This window comes from Thermobia domestica, chromosome 10, assembly GCF_964235325.1.
Source record: "Thermobia domestica chromosome 10, izTheDome1.hap1.1, whole genome shotgun sequence".
Taxonomy (NCBI): Eukaryota; Metazoa; Arthropoda; class Insecta; order Zygentoma; family Lepismatidae; genus Thermobia; species Thermobia domestica.
This window is the reverse complement of record NC_137463.1, coordinates 23,911,266-23,933,206: the sequence shown is the minus strand read 5'-3', so window position 1 is coordinate 23,933,206 and position 21,941 is coordinate 23,911,266.

Here is a 21,941-nt window from a genome sequence, read left to right as displayed (position 1 = left end):
AGTGGAGCACTGTACAAGGTAGTATATTGACTCTCGGGGAAGGGTAGAAGAAGTAAAACTTCACCATTTCACGTGCACTCCATCTGGGTTGGACTACGAATTTTTCAGCAGTTCCTAGTCAATACGGTAGACGTCCCGTCAGTACTTTGAAACAAAATAAGTAAGGGAGCACTAGTATAAACCAATTACTAACTAAAGATCAGTACTCTGACAATACGTTTTATTGGGAATCAATTTAATTCCATAAATTTATTATTATCTTTTGCAGAAAGGGAAAAGACAACTATTTTTATCTCCTTCAAAAAAATAAGCTCTGATAGTTGCAAACTAAGCTGTTATAAGCACATCCTCTGAATATTGAAAGCAGAGAATAATGTTTCAGAAAAAAGAAGTTTTAAATAAAACAAAATATGAAACTGAAAACTTCAAACCTGGATAATTACAAACAAAAAATGAAATCTTTGAGTTTTACGTCCCACGGTTATGCCTGTTAGGCTAAAGGAGACGGTGATGATGAGTAATGAATGAAATGGTGGAATGAAGAAAGTGGGAGAAAACGGGAGAACTCCAAGGAAACCCACGCGCAAGGTGTTTGTTCACCACAATGTTCACTTGGCGGGGGCTGGGATCGAACTCGGGATCCCAAGCACCAAATACAAACAAGTTTTGTAACTGGTTTTACCTTTCTTTTGTTTCCAATCGAAGTTGATCCAATGAGAAGAAAACAAGTCGACCAAATCTACTATTGTTCGCTAGGCACAATAATTAAAAATCATAAGAAAGAAGTGTAACTAAAATTTACCTCTAAAGATGCTAAATTAGAAAACAGAAATATGCGTGCATACCCAGATGCTCAAAGAAGAGAGACTGAGGACTAATCTGCCACATAGTAAATGCATGGAAAGTAGACTACAATTTGACAATGAGATTAGTTATGATACTCATATAAAATACTATATGTAGAATGTTTAAAGATTGTAAGAGTCTGGGGGGGGGGCAGTCTAGGTGGCAGTCAGGGGGGCAGAAGTAGCTACTAGGGGGGCGCTCGCCCCCTTGCCCCCCTCTGGCGTCGTCACTGGGGTCATTCAATATATAAGTTTCCCTAAGCTGTAAAATATATATATATATATTTCTTAAGACACATTTGTAAACTATACGTATGGGTGGGCCCTTCCTCGCTTTCCCACATAATTCCCATTGAGATTCAGGAATTTGTCTCGCCGTTGTACCAATTTGTCCAACCCCTTTGAAACAAAAATCCGGGCTCTGGCTATTTAGCACTATCTCACATTGCGCTTCACTCTTTCATCACCAGTTGACAGGAGACTAGTTTACTTATGTCAAACTCAATATCTTCTTCAGGGAAATGCAATCCAACATAAGCGATCTGGTCTCTTTTTGACGATAACGCCCACCCCCACTCAGCACGCAAACAAGACACAAAATTGAAGAATTAGGCTGGGAATGGCTGCTGCCCCACTCTCCTTATTGCCTTAATTTAGCGCCGACTAACTTTTCCATATTTCTCCGGTGTTAAAGTCTGCATTGCAAGATGAACGTTTCAAAACAGACGAAGTGAAGCGACGATATAGATATGAGGAGACTGCTAAATAGCCAAGAGCCCTGATTTTTTTTTTGCGAACGGTTTGGATAAATTTATGCAACGGTGAGACAAATGTCTGAATCTCAATGGAGATTATGTGGCGAGGTGAGGAAAGACCCACCCATACCTGTATGTATAGTTTACACATGTCTCTTAAAAATAAATATTTTACAGCTTAGGGAAACTTATATAGTGAACGACCCACGTATATATAGCAGATATGCTACTATTTTAGCATTCGGCTGAAGACACTGAGAAAACCTGAAAAAACAATGAGAATGACTGGCAAAGGGAATCGAATGTGAGACCTCCTGATCACAAAACTAGAAGGCAAACCGTTCAGTTGCAAGAAATGGACTAGGATTTATATATAGAAGTAGTGGCGTACACAGAATTTCATTAAAGGAGTAGTTCAAGCTTTCAAGTTTATGGTATTTTAGGACTTTTGTATGAATATCTTAATATGGTGAATGAGTATATTTTCATATTTGTTGAAGGATAGGAAGGTTAAAGCACGAAAACTCACCCTTTGCGTACGACACTCTGTAGAAGGTACTATTATATCATTCTTCTGGTGAGAGTAAGGACAATGTCAAGTGTCTGGATCTGAATTGTAAACTCTCAAATACAAAAACGATAATGGTGATCGAAACCATTTACCTATGACCACTTGTTAAAGAGTCTTTTTCTTTAATAATATTTAAAGGAAATTTTAGTTACACAATCATTACGAAGAACCGGCTCCGTCAAGACATTCTATAACATAAATTAAATGAATAGTGTCCCAATCACATAAGTTACGAAAGATGCATCAGATTCTGTTCCCAGAACATTGAAATCAATAGTTATTTCTTGGATACGATTGAAAAGGCATTTAAAAAAAAAAAGGGGGAGAACAAGTCGTACCGTAATGGACATAAAATTAATCGTTCAAAGAAGCATGACTCTTTATACAATAGAAGATTGGATACAAAGGCAATCAAATGATGCCAAAGAATAGACGTTATAAATCCTAATAATATCATATCAAACGTTTCAATTCATAATTTCAATTGGAACCTTAAAAAAAAAGTTCGCTCAAAAGCCTATTACGTAAGGACTGCTTTTTGATTATCAAAACTTCGGAGGTGGTTTATGACTTGTTAATATTGTTAATGGTATATTTATTGGTATAAAAAAGACTCGTAGCTAGAACGGATAACGTTCATAAGACTTAAACGGCACAAGACCTAAACGGCATAAGACCTAAATTTTAGATCTTGTGCCGTTTAGACCTTGCGTCGTTTAGGTCTTGTGCCGCCAAATGATTTTTAGGTCTTGTGCAGTTTAGGTCTTACACCGTTTAGATCTTGTCCCGTTGAGGTTTTGCGCATTTTTCATTCACTTGCGTTAGTTCTGAAATTCGCCACAAACACACGAAACTGCGACGATGCAGTAACTAGCCTAGTTGGCAATAATGTTACGAACGTAGCTAATTCCAACGGTAACAGCTACATTTGTAACACTAAAATTATTTTTATTATCATATGCTGCAGTTATACATGAATTACGTAATATAACTTATTTCATTGTAAGAATTAATTATATAATTGATTAAGAAATTCGTTTCTTTTAAATGGAGATAGCCTACGAGAATCCCATGACAAATTCCTAAAAAGAGAATTAAATAAAAATGATTAAAAGCCATCTTTTACCAGACTTTTCTGAAGCCAAGCAAACATTCAGAATTGCAATATATGTACTCTGGGGAGTGTATTTTATTATTAAGAGTAGGACAAAAGGGCCACTCTAACTTTCCAAAAACAGAACAAAAGCCCACGGAACTTTACTTAATTAGGACAAACACCCAATAGATATTTTACAAGTAAACATTAAAAACCCGCTTTATACATTAAGAGCACAATAAATTTAAGATTCAAAGATCGTTTGTATACAATACAGTACAATTACTACATTTCACAGTGTGTTCTGATACAGTTTCACTGCAAAATTTGCGTTTTTCTTTGCTGTTATCGGTACAGCAGTTATAATAAATTTTGTTATTTTTTTGCGTTGCGTTGCTTTGCGGAGTCTACTATGGCATATGTCCCAAGGACATATTATAATAATTCACACCCCTATTTCTTCCTTCTCTTCGATATACGTGTATAAAAAACTTCCTCAGTAGTAACTACGCCACAAGTACTATGTACTGTTCAAATTTCAAGTTTCTACCTTAAAAGGTTTGGTCTAGCTTTGATCAACCATTCGGTCAAACCTTCTTCTTTCATATATACAGGGTGGAAAGTAACTCCACCGAAAACTTTGGGAGGCGATTTCTTATACGAAAAAAAAAAAAAAAAAAGTTCTAATAAACATGGCTCGAAAAACATCTTTCAGAGTTATGAACCTCCGAAAATTCGAAAAATGACGTTTCAAAACGCCCTGATTTAGAAACTATTGGACCTGTCTCAAGTGGTTTAAGGAATTACATAGGAACTAGTATGCGATGCGGTGAATCCATCCAGTTTTTCGGTGGAGTTACCTTCCACCCTCTCTCTCTCTCTCTCTCTCTCTCTCTCTCTCTCTCTCTCTCTCTCTCTATATATATATATATATATATATATATATATATATATATATAGAGAGAGAGAGAGAGAGAGAGAGAGATTGGCGTGGGTCAATGAAAACTTGACCCACAACCCACTGACACACCACCCACCGTGACCCACGACCCACTGACCCACCGTGACCCACCACCCACCGTGACCCACCACCCACCGTGACCCACCACCCACCATGAACCACTCTCATCCACTGTGACCTATTCTGACTAACCAAAATCCATCGTCATCAACTCTGAACACGATTCACGGCCTCTTCTGTTCTGACTAAAGAGTTTACACTTGTAATAAAACATGCCTGTGAAATTGTCACTAATCGGAGTTTGAATTTCTAGTCAATCGCTCAAGCATTGCTCTGTCAGAATAACGGTGGATCTGATCTTTATGATTTAAAATGGTAAAGTGTTTGTCAGTGAGGAAATTGAAACAGTTCGAGGTGAGGGGAAATTAGTGTGTGCGTAAAATATACTTGCACTAAGAGAGTATTTTTGCAAGTGTTAATTTCTCATCGCATTCCAAAAGAAACTTCTATTCGCGGGAAAATACTCCTGTACAATATGGAAAAGGTTATGGTTTCTCAGTTCACAGTATTTTTCTCACAAAAAACTTGAAAAATCAGTTTTTCATAGTGTTTAAAGTTGCTCGAGTACTCTATGTGAGAGAATCTCCATAAAGTATGCTCATAATTGTAATTTGTGTAATCACTAAACACCACGTTAAATTTAAGTTACAAATATGCATAATTGCAATTATTATGGATATTTATTCGAAGTAGTTTACCTAAAGCAAAGAAGAGACTTACTAAAAAATAGTTACAAAGTTGAATAACACAAATAAGCCATTAGTAATACAAGGAGGCCTCTACATTTTCTATAGCTCGTAATTTTCCACCTTAAAACAAACCTGAAATCGGGTTTATTTCCTGTTGGTAACATTTTCGTGGTAAATCATCCGCAGCGGAATGGTGTCCATCCTTCAGCCAAGAAATAAATAGCTTGTCTACTTTGAGCTTGTCTAGCGGTGGGCCATTAACATTGATGAACAACAAGTTAGACGATGTTTGAGCATTAGTCTATTTCTAATATCAGTCATCTGTAAATTCATAAGGGGAAGTCCCCGTTCGCACTCTGTCGTGGAAATTGATAATACTTCTACCCAATTTCTGCAACTCCTCATCGACAATCTGCTTGTTCGACTTAAGTATGATAACGATTTTTCTTGGTCAGTTTTGAAATACTCAGCAAGAAGTATCATCTCTCTATCACCATACAACATCTTTTCCATATCGACCATGTCAGTTGGCAATGTCGACTCATGGAGAACAGAAACTTCACCTACCACGCCTTCGATAGGGAATCTTGTGAATTAATTATCAATTAAAGCCTGATAAACTGAAGATTTCTTATTTGTTTATAAATTTAATTTTTGTAATTACACATGAAGGTTTGAGGCCATTACGAAGTTCCCTTCTCCCGTCTAGAAAGCGAAAGAGAACGTGGTTCCTGGAAAGTGTTCAGAGGTGAATGGGAATTTCCCTCCTTCTTCCCCTTCAATTACCACATTGCTGTTTGCCATGTGCCAAATTACGATGAATTTCAATCAAATTATCATAGTATAATTATTTCCTTGTTGAATTATCAATACTTTTCAGTGGAAAAAAGGATGAAATTTGAAAGTTCCAAATCAAGGTAAGTAGACCAACGTAAAGGAAGAAAAGTGTAAAATTTTCCATATAATTATGCGTACAATCCAAACTTAAAATTTCCGTGTAATGAAGCTTACAATACAAATTTTATGCCTATTTTAGTCACAAGTTTTTGGGTTGATTGCCCTGTGCTGTAAGAGCTGCATGTAATAAACATAAGCTTCAGCAATTATTATAGTAGAAAGCAATGGATATATGAAACCAAGCACTGTAATTTTTTGTTTCTGATTTTTTTTTCTTAAATAACATCGATCGTTTTCGATCATTTTTACAAGCCAACTCACTACCAATTTTCCATATATAGAAAGTGCTCCCCTCCATAAAGGAGAATTTAAAAATATGCTATTACACATTTTGTTTATTTTCAATAAAGAGTTAATACACTAAATTTCAGCTCAGTAAGTATAACGGCTTGCGAGATACTATTTTTTTTTTCGCAAAAATTCGGATCCTCACCCTCCTTAGGATATGTAGCTATTATAATGAAAGCAATACAACATCCCAATTTGGATTAAGGCCTAACTACATACCAAAAGTAATTTTATTTGACTTTGCAATTCGGCCGTGATGATCAGGCACACATAGTTACATTCAATTTTTTATATAATAATTTATATATTACAGTGATTCAAAAATGTATTTTTTCCAGTAGATAGCTCCTCTAAAAACTCTCAGATCTCGAAAGCCAAGTAGTAGTATAAATCTTATTGTTATTCTTACAATTAAAAATATCAATATCCAAAAGCGCCTGAAGTTCTTTTTCACTTGGTTAGATATACTCACCTCAGGTAAGTAGACAGAAACAAGTGGAAAAGGAAGGGAAATGAAGGTCTTGGAAGTAAAACGAAGATAAATTTACCAGTCTTCAGAAGATACTGTCTACAATGCAGTGAGCAGAGAGGGTCGGTAGATCATACTGAGTCGGTGGGTCGCAGTGGGTCACGGTGGGTCACAGTGGGTCATGGTGGGTGGTGGGTCACAGTGGGTCATGGTGGGTGGTGGGTCACAGTGGGTCACAGTGGGTGGTGGGTCACAGTGGGTCACATGCCGTTGACCCACGACCCACCGACCCACTCAGAAAATTTGACCCACTTGACTCACTGACCCACCGACCCACTGACCCACTCCAACTCTGCACAGTATGGCGCTAAATTCGTTGTATATACAAAAGCAGAGGGGTGATTCCTGAAAGTAAAACAAACAAAAAAGTTCCAAGGGCGAAAACCCAATCGTTTACGTGCTATAAGCTGCCGAAAACATGAAAAATGAACTTTAAAGACCCATAGCTACAAAACTATGGGACCTATCGCAGTCGGGTCATGACTTCACTTTTAACTAGTATGTGCTCTATCCAAAAATGCGTGTTACAGAATCCTGAGGTGCTTCCACAACTATTTTTATAAAGGGAGTTTGACTACGGGCCTATCATATAAAGTACTCTCCAACTATCTCCATAAAAATTGTTGCGTGAGTACCTTAGGGTTCTAAAACATGTATTTTTGGGTAGAGCACATACTAGTTCCTAAGTGAAGTCTTGACTCGACTACAGTAGATCCTATAGTTAGGGAGCTATGGACCTTTAGAATTCATTTTTTCATGTTTTCGGCAGCCTATAACACGTAAACGATGGGATTTTCGCCCTATGTTTATTGGAACTTTTTTGTTTGTTTTACTCTCATAAATCACTCCTCTGCTTTTATAAAACGAATTTAGAGCCATACTGTATAGAGAGGGTAGGCGTCACACTAATGTTTCTTGTTACTGTATTTTTGCTTAGTTTGTCACAGTATACATTAGGTTAGTTGCTAAAGTTAGTAATTAGTTATAGTAGTTATAAGCAGTAATAATTTCAGATTTTCTTAGGGTAGAGGTTTGGAGGAACTTTCATTCACGAGGAGTGAAAGCAGTATTGCAAAAATAGTGGTAGCCCAAGTTGAGCAAAATTGAAGGTATAGACCAGTGGTGTCCAAATGGCGGTCCGCTAAACCATTTTCTGCAGCCGACAAAGCTCTTACGATTTACGATTATTATTACTGATACTTTTATTTATATCTATTCATTCTTTTAATATTTCCAATCTTCTTTCGAAATAAGGCATTCATTTAGGGATTCTGTACAATAAAAAGGGGCGGGAATCCACGGCAACACCTTTCCCTAAATCTTGGTGTTTGATCGGAAAAGAGTGTCAATGTTTGATAGTACTTATTTGTGTGAAAGTGCATTTTCTACCATGAAAATTGTGAAGAATCGCTTCAGAGGCTGGCTTGGAGATTCTTCTCTTTTACATCTTCTGCTGCTCACAACAACAGGAATGGGTGTAGTTATCTCAGCCCTTGTAAACGCTGCTAGTCACCCTCATTTGTTACATTGAATAGGTATATAATATTTCAAATTATATAACATTTTTTAATATTTCTCTTTTCTAGCGTCTTATTATTATTATTATTATTATTATTATTATTATTATTATTATTATTATTATTATTATTATTATTATTATTATTATTATTATTATTATTATTATTAGCTGCGACCCTCCACTTTACTACTTAATACGGTTATGGCCCTCAGGCTCATTATAATTGGACACGATTGGTATAGACCATACTTCGGGGGAATTTCTCCGAGGCTACAGTCTGAAGTTATCATTGATTACGAGTGTTAGAAGTGATGGTGATAAAGACATTTAAAAAAAAGTTTCAAATTTGGGTTCCCAATTACGTCACTGGATTCCGGGTTTACGTTCAGTTCAGTCTGGTAATCTTATACCGGTAAATGTCGGATCCCTCCTTCGTAATCACGACGTTGTATTAGGACGCAAAACTCAGAAACTTAAAAAAAAAAAAAAAAAAAAAATCTAAACTATTTCAATTGTTCCTTCCCCAACACATCCCTTTCCCAACCACAGTTTGGCTTTGTTTAAAACATGATGTTCTTGTATTAATTGCATTTATTTTAAACATATTTTTAAATTTCTCATTTATTTCAATTAAGTTGCTTTTTAAAAAGATCTCCTAAAATTTCAATGACCTACTATGGGTTATGTTATAACAAGTGGTGCTATTCTAATTTTTCAACAACCGGTTCTGTGTATATATATATCTAGGGTGTCACATCAGGAAAGGATCATATTTTGAGAAGGGTCATGACATGCAATCGTTCGAGATATCGATTAAAAGACCACTCTATTCCGTACACATTGCTTCGAAGTCCTATATCTCCGGAACTAATGAAGATATTAGTCATTTAAAAACAAGGTGTTTACCACACTTAATAGACATTAGATACGTATTACGTTCCTTACACTTACAGACCTCAATATTCCGGGTAAAACCAGGGAATTTATATTCAAATTTCTGTTTTGGCCATTGAATTGAAACAGTTCAAAGTTGCTTATTTTCACAACAATGCAAGTGAGCGGGAAAAGTACAAATGTGTTTTCACAAATTTGTATCGCTTCCTTCTTTCACTCTTGACTAGGTTATGTATGTATGTGTGTGTGTGTTTATCTCTGGGTATAACAAACGGTTCTGCAAATAGGAAATATTTTAACAATCGGTTCTAGCGAACCGGTGCGAACCGGTTGAGTAGTACCACTGCTTATAACCCATTAACTTCTGAGGGCACCCTTGCTACAAACTACAGACTTAAATAATCGATAAAACATTTCAGTAGTTAAGTAGCTGCGACAATACTGTTACGAACGTAGTTAATTCCAACGGCAACAGCTATATTAGTAACACTAAAACTATTATTAATAATAATAAGTAAAAAGTAGTTAATAACGAGTATGACAACTATTTGCTACAGAAGAATTGAATACAATAAATATATGTGTAGAAATAATTTACTTCAAATCAGCATATAGTTATCATGAGAAACTATCTTCAAGTAGCTATGTCAATTTTTTTCAGTTTGACATGATCTATCCATTGATGTATATGTTATCTTTGAACAATATCGTAGTTAAACCAAACTGAAAGTATTCGAGTTAATAGTAATTTTGGTCTATATCCCATTAGGCATGTTGTATATAGCTACCACTGGCGTAACTAAAGTCTTGGGGACCCCGCCGCAGACAGTGTGGAGTGACGCCCCTTCTCTACGCCCCACTTTACGATTTGCGGGCTCCCTGATGGCTTAGGCCCCCCCGCAATGCGGGGTCTGCGGGGCCCTTATTTACGCCCCCTGAGAGCTACTGTTGTCCTGCCATGTTGAAGAGGTTGATAACAGTGGACACTTGAGTCTCAGTTTCTCCTTACAGAATCATTTTTTTGGATCACAGAAAGAAAACCTTTTTCTCAAAAACTGCGCATGAGATTTTCTGTTCCTGTGTATCATTTTGTTTAGTTCCATGAGATCTACAATTGGAATATATCTAATATTTGGACATTTTTTTAGTTAAACTCTAAAAACATTGTAAAATGTATTTATTTTTACTAACTTAATCGCTCTGTTGTCGTGGAAATTTCCGTTCTTATTGACCTGGCAACGATTTCTTGCATCACTGAACAAACGATGGGTTGACGTATAATCACTTGATAGTTACGTTTACATTTCGTAATCACTTTTCAGAAGCTGTTAAAACGACAATAAACCGTGTTAATTATTCAATGAATTTCAAATGTTTTTGTTTCGACGTAGCTCATTAAGGAAAGAAAATAAACTAATCTTTCAGTTTTACGTCAGACGATTTATTCCTGTAGGGTAAATGACATGGGGAAAGTAAATGGTCATGAAAAAAAAAATAGTGAAATGAGATATGGGAGGAAACGGAAAAACCCTGAGAAACCCACGGACACGATTATGTTCATCACAAGCTCATGTGACCTGGGATCGAATCAGGAACCCCTTACATCGCATGTGAGCGCTCTGCCATTTTATTTTTCAGAAATTAAAATACCGCTAATTTTACTGTAATTATCTGGTATCTTCAAATAGATAAAAGTTAAACGAAAAGTGGAACAAGAGCTCGCTAGACAATAGGCTCTAATATTTCACGGGGGATACCATGAGATACCTTTATCACGACTCAGTTATCTGCTTTCGATTTCCAGCCATTTAGAAAATCGGCAATTATTTTCGCGTTTCTAAATAGCTGCAAACGGAAAGCTGCTAGATGACTCGTGATAACGGTATCTCATGCAAAATAATATTTTCTATCTCACTCTTGTTCCACATTTCGATTATCTTTTGTCTATTTGAAGATCTCACATAATTCTGTAAAATTAGCGGTATTTTAATTTCGCAATGATTAGGCCTCTAAATTTCGCACCAACCGGAACACTTGTCTTCATGATCTTCAAATGAATCTTATTCAATAATCTTCTAATTAATCTAATAAGAGAGGAACATGAATACAGGAACTTCGAGAACATTAAGAAACGCGCACGCTCTCTAGTGTGATTCGAATTCACGATATATTACGTTTTTGATGATCCAAAGACTGCGATCCAAGATCACTCGGCTATTGCCACCATCCAGCACTAAGGTTGGGCCGCGGTGGCTCAGTGGTAGAGCATTCACCTATCGTGAATGGGTTCCTGGTTTGATCCCCACTCAAGCCAAGTGAACTTTGTGGTGGACAACACCGTGAGCATGGGTTTTCTCGGGGTTCTCCCGTTTCTTCCCACTTTCTTCATTCCACAATTTTGATTCATTTCTCATCATCACCGTCTCCAGTATCCTAACCGGCATAATCGTGGGACGTAAAAATTAAAGATTTTTCACCACCTGAGGCTCCATTCACTCCGTTTATTACTTAATATTGAAATTGGTGAAGTACAAGCGATCATAGAAAGCGATAGAAGGCAGGGGAATAAGATTGACCTCAAGTTGGAAGTTTTTGTAAAAGCATAATGAGATAAGGGAACTGTATTTTCCAAAAGAACTCTTCTAAAAAATCATTATATATATATATATATATATATATATATATATATATATATATATATATATATATATATATATATGGTCCAATATTTATTTAGGGTTTCCCAATTATTCCTGTGATTTGGGTTTGAGTCAGTTAACAACAAAAGGGTTTTTAAAAATGGTAAATTCAATAACAGTGGCGGCTCCTGAAGGTAAAAAAAAATAACCCTCTATAACAAAAATTAAGGAATTTAAGTAAATTACGTACTTTTTCTGCTAATTTTTTTAAATGTAAATTGAAACTATGTTAGTATAAAACAGCAACAATTATTTGAATGTGGGATTATAGCAGGCGTGCAACTAGAAATTCTTGTTGGAGGGATCCAAGCTTTTCGGGGATGTCAAACACTGCAAGCCACTACGTCTATGTATTATTCTACACCCGAAAAGAGGATAAGTAATTGTAAAATACTTCCACCTATATGTTCAGAAAAACAAAAAAAGATAAAACTAGATTGTTTTTATAAGAGAAAGAGTACAGATATAGTATAAGATTAAATTTTCATGCTACATCAATCATTTCCGTGTTAAATAAGTGTTGTTTTATTGAGAAAATGTAAAAAGGTATGTTATGTTAGGAAGCTTTATTGATTACGGGCACGGTGCATTTTCCCTGTGGGCGTGCATCCGGTGGATTTGTATAAAGCCTTCGATTCAATTAGTAATTTCAACTTACTAACTATACAAATACTACACATGGATTTAGTCTTTCTGAGGAGAAGTGTAATTTCCATATATATGAAGAATAATGCACAAAAAGATAATCTAATTCTTTGCCTGCATTACCAAGAAAGTGGATGAGGGAAAAATCAAATGAAATCTTTCAATTTAATATCCCACGATTTATGCCCTTTAGGCTAAGGGAGACGAGTAATGAATGATGATGGAAAAATTTGTGGAATGAGGATGTGGGAGGAAATAGGATTATCCCGAGAAAACCCACAGACACGATGTTGTCCACCACAAACTTACTTGACCGGGGATCAAACCAGGGACCTCATAAGCCAGATGTAAGCACTCTAAACCGCTGAGCCATCGTGACTCCCGTCTCCCACAGTAAATTTCATATCGCGTTTAGTGCACAAGGGAATTAAATCCACTTAATTTTGTGCTATCGTACAAACTTTATGTTTCTTTTCCTTAATTCTGGTAACTGGACTTGATTCTCTTGTGCTCTGAACGCTTCTTTGGTTTTGTAAACCAAATTTCTTAATAAGTTGGGAAGGAGTTGATAAATTTTTAAAAGGAAATAAAGAACTAAGAAGTGGCAAAACTCTGGACATAATGAAAAATCAGAAAACAATGGCATATAAGAAGTGATGCACTGACCATACGTAATCAAAAGAAATACAAATCGCGTGTTACGCAAAATATATAGTCCTTCACATGCCCTTGTGCCACAATGTCTTTAGAATCATTCCCAGTAAACAACAGGGGAAAGAATCTGAAAAGTTAGCAACTCTGTTGTAGAAGATGGAAAAAAGAAGGGATCTTTTTGCATAACGCAACCAGAGAGAGCAAAAGTGACATAAGAACCTATGACGTAATGGTTTTCAGTTCGCAACACACTCTTCAGCACTCAGTCACCTTAATAAAGGATTTGCTGTTACATGTCCGTTGATCGCATAACTATTTGAGAATGGATTACCTTTTTGGTGCCACGGCTGAGTCAGAGGCGGAGGTCGGGGAAAAACAATGAGGGGCGGATGCACGCTTCAGGAGTATCTCATGATGCGGTTATTGTGTCACGTAAGAATTTAAGAATCACGCTAAACAACAAAAAAAGATTTCCATACAAATACTATATATATACATGTTATGAGACTATATTTTCTTTCTTGTTTTATTGTTTTAAGTAACTAGTTCATCATATGCAAGTTGTTTTGTTGTCACGGTTTTTACGCGTTAAATGTTAAAAGGTTTAAAACAACATGTTTAGTTTCCAAAATATACTTAAATTGCCTTTTCAAATGACCATGTACACTAGGTATACAGAAGTATTTAGAAAGAATGATAAGATTTTCTGAGTGAATATAAAGATGTTTTACAATCTGAGCAGCTGTCACAATTATCATGATGATCAACTGGCATTATGCAACGGTACATTTCTCGGAAGCTTAAAAATTATGATTTCTGTATCCATTTTCAACGAGCTTAAAAAAAGGTTCGTTACTGAATTCTCTAGTCTTTATGTGTTTGTGTGTCTGTTATTTGCGAATTTTTCAATTTTGAGTCCTCCATTCGATACAGCATCAAAAGAATATCTGAAAGGAGTGATGGAATTTTTCGCGTCACTCTTCCCAGACCATTCTCCAAAAAATATCCGATTTCGGGAGGTTTAAGGAGTCATATCTCGGGGACCGTAAGTCATAGAAAGATCATATTGGTGTTGACCAATACCTAAGAAAATGGGGAACATTTTGGTACCTAATAGTAACCGGTGGCCACTGGTCAATTGGCCACCGTTTCCCAGATATTGGCCAAAAAAAGTTCAGATTTCGGGAGATCGAAGGAGTCTTATCTCGGGAACAGTTAGTCATAAAGAGATGATATTGATGTTGATGTTGATCAATAGCTAAGAGGATGCTAAACATTTTGGTATCAACTGGCCACCATTCCCCATATGTTGGCCAAAAAAGTTCAAATTTCAGTAGATTGAAGGAGCCATATCTCTGGAACCTAAGCCATAGAGAGATGATATTTTGCGAATTTTTCAATTTTGAGTCCTCCACTTTGAGCATGTGTCTTCGTAAAACAACATGTCGTAGAATGTTTTAACAGAACTCTTAAACATGTGGAAAAAATTTAGTACTCAAAGACATTATAAATGGTTAGATACATTACAAGAATTGTTTAATGAGTATAATGATAAAATATATACAAAAATTGGTATAAAGCCTGTAGAAGTTAATAAGATTTTTTTTTTTTAAGTTTGTTCTGACAATGCTTTTGGAGCATTCTCAACTGGTTTAATTTGTGTTTTTGCTTTTACATTTAAATCAACTTGAAGCTTAAAACAATATTACTTTATATCCATTCAAAACATAAATACGATCAACAATTTAGAGAACCTGCTCATTTCTTTCATTTCATTTTGCCATTTGTCATCGCCGCCGATAAAATTCTGCTTAAATCAAATAGAAGCAGTACGTGAAAAACCTTCAAAAAAATAAGGACGAGGTCATATTATTTCCTCTAAAGAACACTTTACTTGGAATTGCCATATCTCTCAGAGAATGTGGACAGGCTTTTCCCAGATTAACCTTACCGTAACTTCATTTATGTCAACTTTGTTTGTACGGATAACTTCTACGCTGATGTTCCGTTGAATCAGAAAAATTAACTCTTTGAGCTTTACGTCCCATGATTATGCCGGTTTAGGCTAAAGGAGACGGTGATGATGAGAAATGAATGAAATGGTGGAATGAAGAAAGTGGGAGGAAGCAAGAGAACCCTGAGGAAACCCACGCATACGGTGTTTGTCCACCACAAAGTTCATTTGGCGCGAACTGGGATCGAACCAGGGGCCCCATGCACCAGAGGTGAACGCTCTACCACTGAGCCACTGCTTCCCGTTGAATCAGGCACGTAATTGGGTGAATACGAGAGTATAGAGCGCATACCCACTCAATGTTTTTATAATCTAGCTTATAGGCACCTTAACCTTTCTACACCGGTAGGGATGCGCACGAGACAAGATTTGTACCTGTCTCGTCTCGAAAATGTGCTGTAAAAGTGATGTCTCGACTCGAAAAATGTATATTTCTCTATTGGAATTGCCGTGTCTCGACTAGAATTTTGTCAGGAAAATCCTGTCTTTACTCGTCTCGTGCACATCCCTATACACCGGCCAGTTATTTGTACAAAATCGTAGACTCTTAATTTGGGGTCTTGGTGAGTCCCGTAAATATCACAGAGTCACAATTGATACATCGTTGGAATTATTATAGAACATAGATTCCAACGAAGTAACATTTATACAATTCCGTCCTATTCGTAGAAGAAGAAGAAGATACAAAATGTCCTTAAAAAAATATGGAAAATAGAATTTGGGGAGCCTTGGCAACCCTTGCAGCCACCCTACACTGACAAAATGGATGCTAAATGTACAGGCAACACACTTGTGACAATAATATGAAAAAATGACGGCCATGTTGCAATACAAAACGAGATGAAAATTCAGAACGTAGAAGAAATCAATGCATAGAAGATGAATTTGACGGTCGCCCCGCCCCGCTTCGCCCCGCATAGTACCACGTTATATGTACATTATTTTTGCTGCACACATGCCGTATAGTAACAAGATTTATGCTTCTAGATCAATACAGTGAAAAGATATATTTTCTTATATGGAACTGTCCTGAAAATGAATGTAATTTATGTCAAAAAACTAAGACTCAAAAAATTGGCTAACTTTGCCCCTTTCCTTCCCCATATGCAACAAGTACACATATAAGGTATTATCATGTAGTAGAATACTTCATTGCTTTCTCATACCAATTTTTATGAGTATACTCCCAACGGGGGGAATGACCCCTAAAAAACCTGATGCAAAAGAGCAAAAAATACGAACTTTACCCTCTCCCTCCACCGTGGTACCCCCACATACATAAAATGCATATCGGCGTAAAGCTTCATTCTTCAGAAATACATTGATGATACCAAAATTATCTTCCTGGCTTAATTAGGGACTGAGCTATTGAAATTTAAAGCTTTGACGCAGCAGTTGCGTCAATGGGCGTTTAAAAGTTAAATTTATGAAAGAAGAGAGTAGACAGGGGTAAGTATATACGCGATATTATCTTCTTTTTTGACCTTGAATAAAGAGTTGAGAAAAAGACTCATAAAATGCTTCGTGTGGAGTGTTGTACTGTATGGGGCTGAAACGTGGACATTACGTAAAGGTGACGAAAATCGACTGGAAGCCTTCGAAATGTGGGTGTGGAGAAGAATGGAAAGAATTAGTTGGGTCGAGCGGAAAACGAATGAGAGAGTGTTAGAAATGGTGGGTGAGAAAAGAACACTTTTAGATATTATTAGGAATAGGAAGAGAAACTGGTTGGGACATTGCCTAAGAAGAGATTGTATCATGAGGGACGTCCTAGAGGGTATGGTGGCGGGAAAGAGAGGGAGGGGCGAAGGACACTACAATTAATGGATGATATAAAAACAGAAAGATCATACGCGAAGACGAAGAAGTTAGCGGAGGACAGTGGAGCATGGAAGCTTCTCAGCTGCGGCAAGTGACCTGCTAATAAAGGCAGAATACCTATGATGACGATCTTTTTTTTTTTTTATGATAGAGCGTATACGTACCAAAAATTCTAGAAATACATCAAATATTGCGTAGAAGGTAGGATTGCCTTTCACAAGGTTTGAACTTAGCAAATATATGAAAGGAGACTGAAGAACTGATCATAAGTATTATCCAGAGGATTACACTTTCTCCTCCAAAGTTCATTACAAGGTGTGATAAGAAAAAGAAAAAGTACGGCGAATGTAGTTACACAGTACCATCTACTGATGTTGAATCCATTTCAACTAGTAAGTCCGGTAGCCTAACAAGTTGTGACATGTTAGTTAGCTTGGTTTCCAGAGGCAGAAGAGTGAGGACGTGTTAATAGTCTTCATCCTGGCGAAATTAAAATACCGCTAATTTTACAATAATTATGTGATATCTTCAAATAGATAAAAAAAAAAATCGAAATGTGGAACTAGAGCGCCCTAGACAATATTATTTTACATAAGAAACCGTTATCACGACTCACTTATCTGCTTTCGATTTCAAGCCATTTTGAAAATCGGCATTTATTTTCGCGTTTCTAAACAGCTGAAAACGGAAAGCCACTAGGTGACTTGTGATAACGGTACCTCACGCAAAATAATATTGTCTAGGGCGCTCTTGTTCCATATTTCAATTATCTTTTATCTATTTGAAGATATCACATAATTACTGTAAAATTAGCGGTATTTTAATTTCGCGGGGATGAAGACTCTTAAGAGTGCCTGTCACGCTCCGTTGTTCTAAGCTGTAAAAACGTTCCAATGAAGCTCACGAAATGTCAAAATCAGTGTATGACGATGAAGCTGTGGCATTGAAGACTGTTTACAAGTGATATGAGAGATTCAAAAGCGTCAAGGAGTCGGTTGAAAACGAGCAACGATCGAGACGTCATTTGACGCCAAAAACAGCTGAAAAAAGTGGCACAAATCAATTGTTCACATAAGCGAATGTCTATTCGAGAGCTTTCTAAAGAACTAAACATCTCGTATGGGTTCGTGAAAATGGACAAATGGCTCCCGTCTTCATTACGAAAACACGTCGTGCCACACCTTGCTTTTGATCTGCTAGTTCTTGGCCGAAAAAAAAATTTCTGTCTGTCCACATTCACTGTACTCTTCAGATATAGCACCATGCGAACTTCCGGCTCTTCCTAAACACTAAAACCGTGCTTGAAGGAAAACGATTGGTCACTTTTCCTGACATTGGGAGGGCTACGACAGAAGAGCTGAACGCCCATCCAAAAGAAGCCTTCCAGAAATGCTTCTAGTCATGGATTCAACGTTGATATAAGTACGTTGCTAGCTAAGGACAGTACTTTGAAGGAGAGTAAATCAAATTCCATTTAAGCTTATTACTTTATTTTTAATAAAAGGTATTCACCGTAGTTTTTGATCACACCTCGTACATATGTCCTTAAATTCTCAAAACATTCACTACAGCAGAAACTACAATGAAATGAAAGCTTTAATTTAAGCTCCCATTTTAGGCTTAAGAAGAGGGATGATTAATGAAAGCTAATTATTAGAACTGAAAGAATAAGAATGGAAGTTGAAACAGGAAAGAACACCGAGAAAACTTACAGACATGATCTGGAATCAAACCAGGGAACTCTTATACCAGAGAGAAGTCTCTATGAAGCTGTAAGTACTGTACTTTTCAATAGATTTGTTGACCAACAACTGCCCCCACTGCTCTAATTTTTCTTAAGTTTAACATTCTATGATATGGACTGAAGCTAAAGGAGACAGTGATGATAATTAATGAAATAATGGAGTGAAGAAATTGGGAGGAAACGGTATAACCCGTAGGAAACCCACGCAAACGGTGTATGCTCAGCACAAAACTCAGTTAGGAGAGCTAGAATAGAACCAGGAACTCTACACACCAGAGATGAGCGCCCTATCAATGAGATACCGCTGCCCCTCCTTCCACTTTAATGGTACGGCCTTTAATAAATGTGTTAGATTAAATGTCTCACTTTTCCATTCTTCTAAAACTTGTGAGAGACCCGTTGAAGATAGCTTGTCTGAGGTTGAGCGAGCGCAAGCTTTGAGGATAGCTTGTCTGAGATTGAGCGATTGTAAGATTCTTTGAGGATAGCTTGTCTGAGATTGAGCGATTGTGAGATTCTTTGAGGATAGCTTGTCTGAGATTGAGCAATTGTGAGATTCTTTGAGGATAGCTTGTCTGAGATTGAGCGATTGTGAGATTCTTTGAGGATAGCTTGTCCGAGATTGAGCACTTGTGAGATTCTTTGACGATAGCTTGTCTGAGATTGAGCGATTGTGAGATTCTTTGAGGATAGCTTGTCTGAGATTGAGCAATTGTGAGATTCTTTGAGGATAGCTTGTCTGAGATTGAGCGATTGTGAGATTCTTTGAGGATAGCTTGTCTGAGATTGAGCGATTGTGAGATTCTTTGAGGATAGCTTGTCTGAGATTGAGCGATTGTGAGATTCTTTGAGGATAGCTTGTCTGAGATTGAGCAATTGTGAGATTCTTTGAGGATAGCTTGTCTGAGATTGAGCGATTGTGAGATTCTTTGAGGATAGCTTGTCTGAGATTGAGCAATTGTGAGATTCTTTGAGGATAGCTTGTCTGAGATTGAGCGATTGTGAGATTATTTGAGGATAGCTTGTCTGAGATTGAGCGATTGTGAGATTCTTTGAGGATAGCTTGTCTGAGATTGAGCGATTATGAGACTCATTGAGAATGGTGGCCCTGAGTCCAAGCGTCCTCCGATTGAAGAATGTCCATCTCTCTTTACTGGAGTTGATACGGACAGACAATACCTATTTTATACACAGCATAGTGCATCATTTGACGTAATATAATGTTTCGAATCTTGGTTTTATGAACATCGTACAACTTGTGTGCAATTCTATTCTTTATACTCTTTTATATTGGTAGCGGCAGCTAACTGAGATTAGTGTCAACTAGTTTATTGCAGATAAAAAGAAAGGAAAAAAGGATTAGGTTTTGTTTAGATGAATATATGATTTTTGTTTGTCCTTTGTTTGCATTGAAGTATAGCACTAAAAAACGAATGTATTTTGTTTACGCTGTGCAATAAGTGAACTTAAAACTTTGTAACTTTGTGGACAAAATAAAAGCAAGAATAATAAATTGTATGTTTTAAGTATTACGTGCTAATATAAAAAGAAGGATATGTTCCAACACAGAGTGTTACATAACATTGCTTAATGGTATAATGCCAATAAATGAATTGTTCCGTATTACGAATACATCAAAGCTTGATTTTAATTTTTTATTACTTCTTTCTCTTGCTGATTGTTTGTGTGGCTGTGTAGATAACATTTTGACCTCTATTTTTTATTAAATTATTTATAGTTTTTTTCTCGTTCTGCGGCACGTGGATTGTTTTGCATAATTAGAGTATTTAATTAAGCCGATTTTTTTTTTTGACATCTGTTTCGGGGGGTAGGGTATGCACAATACGTAGAAGCAATTGCCCACCTGAGTTTGAGAATTGAATATATTTTAATTTATGCATAAATGGAAATGAAATGAAGTGAAATATTTGAGTTTTACGTCCCACGGTTATTATGCATGGCAAGAATTGCAGTCTGGTGAATATTATGTGATATGATACACAGGCTTGTATTCACGGGGGACACTGGGAGCCGAACTGCATAAATGTTTACTGGTCAATCCTGCAATTTTCACGGTGGGCTTGCAAATGAACTGAAATACGGTGATGAACTATAATATTGTTGGATCGGACCCCCTAACTTCTACCGCCCCTCCTTAACTTCTACCGGACCCCTTACATTTTTCGGCTGGCTACGGGCCTGATGATACACACAAAAACTTAGCAGTTAACCTAACCTATTATTCTATTCATAGAAGAAAAATGAAGCATCCTTTTGGCCTACCAAATCTCCCGGGTTACTTATTCTCCCTCTTGATTTTCCTAATTCAAACATTTGCCTTTATAACTAAACAATGTAAATAATCCTTTGCTATAATAACTTAAGTCCCGTTATGTTGGTATCCGTGCAAGTTGGTGCGAACACGAGTTTCGCGTATCAGCTCCTCTTAGTTTTGGTCTTACTGTCGACGGCCGATTTGAATCATGAAAGTATGATAGGAGAAACGAAAGAAAGGAACAACTAAAAAAAAAGAAACAGAAGAATAGAATGGACAAAAGAAAGAAGAAAGAATGCAGTTCTTACATGGAATGAAATTTGACAAATCTGAACAAAGAGCATAAGAAAATGGAAAGTCAATGAAATTCTTAGAAATGGTAAGAAGGATTATTGTTGTACGTGGAATGCGAAAAACTAAAAAAAAGGTTTGGGGAGAGAGGGCTTGAGCCCAATTGTTCCCCCTAAATACGTCCCTGGTAGTTTGCTGTATGTAAATGCTAGTGCTGTCGAATTATTGTGACATTTGCGGTTTCCGGTTATTTTTAGAAAACCGGTTTTATGAAAAGCGACAACCACAAAAGCGATTTTGAAAACCGAAACTGCAAAAGCGGTTTTCAAAACCGAAACCGCAAAAACGGTTTTCAAAACCGACATTTCGGTTTTATGAAATTTCACTTTTTTCAAAAACCGGTTTTCGATTTTTTCAAAAACCGATTTTGACAGCATTAGTAAATACGGGAAAGCTTATAAAGTAACCCTATATGTCAGTCAATCAACAAACAGTGTCAGAGCAACAACGATTAAACATTTGCGAGAATTTTGAAACTTTCAAACTATGTTATATGTAAGATTGGAAGGTTTATAGGTCTCGAACGGCAATGTTCGTTCGTCCATCTCAAAGGTGCATGAACTCAATGTTCATG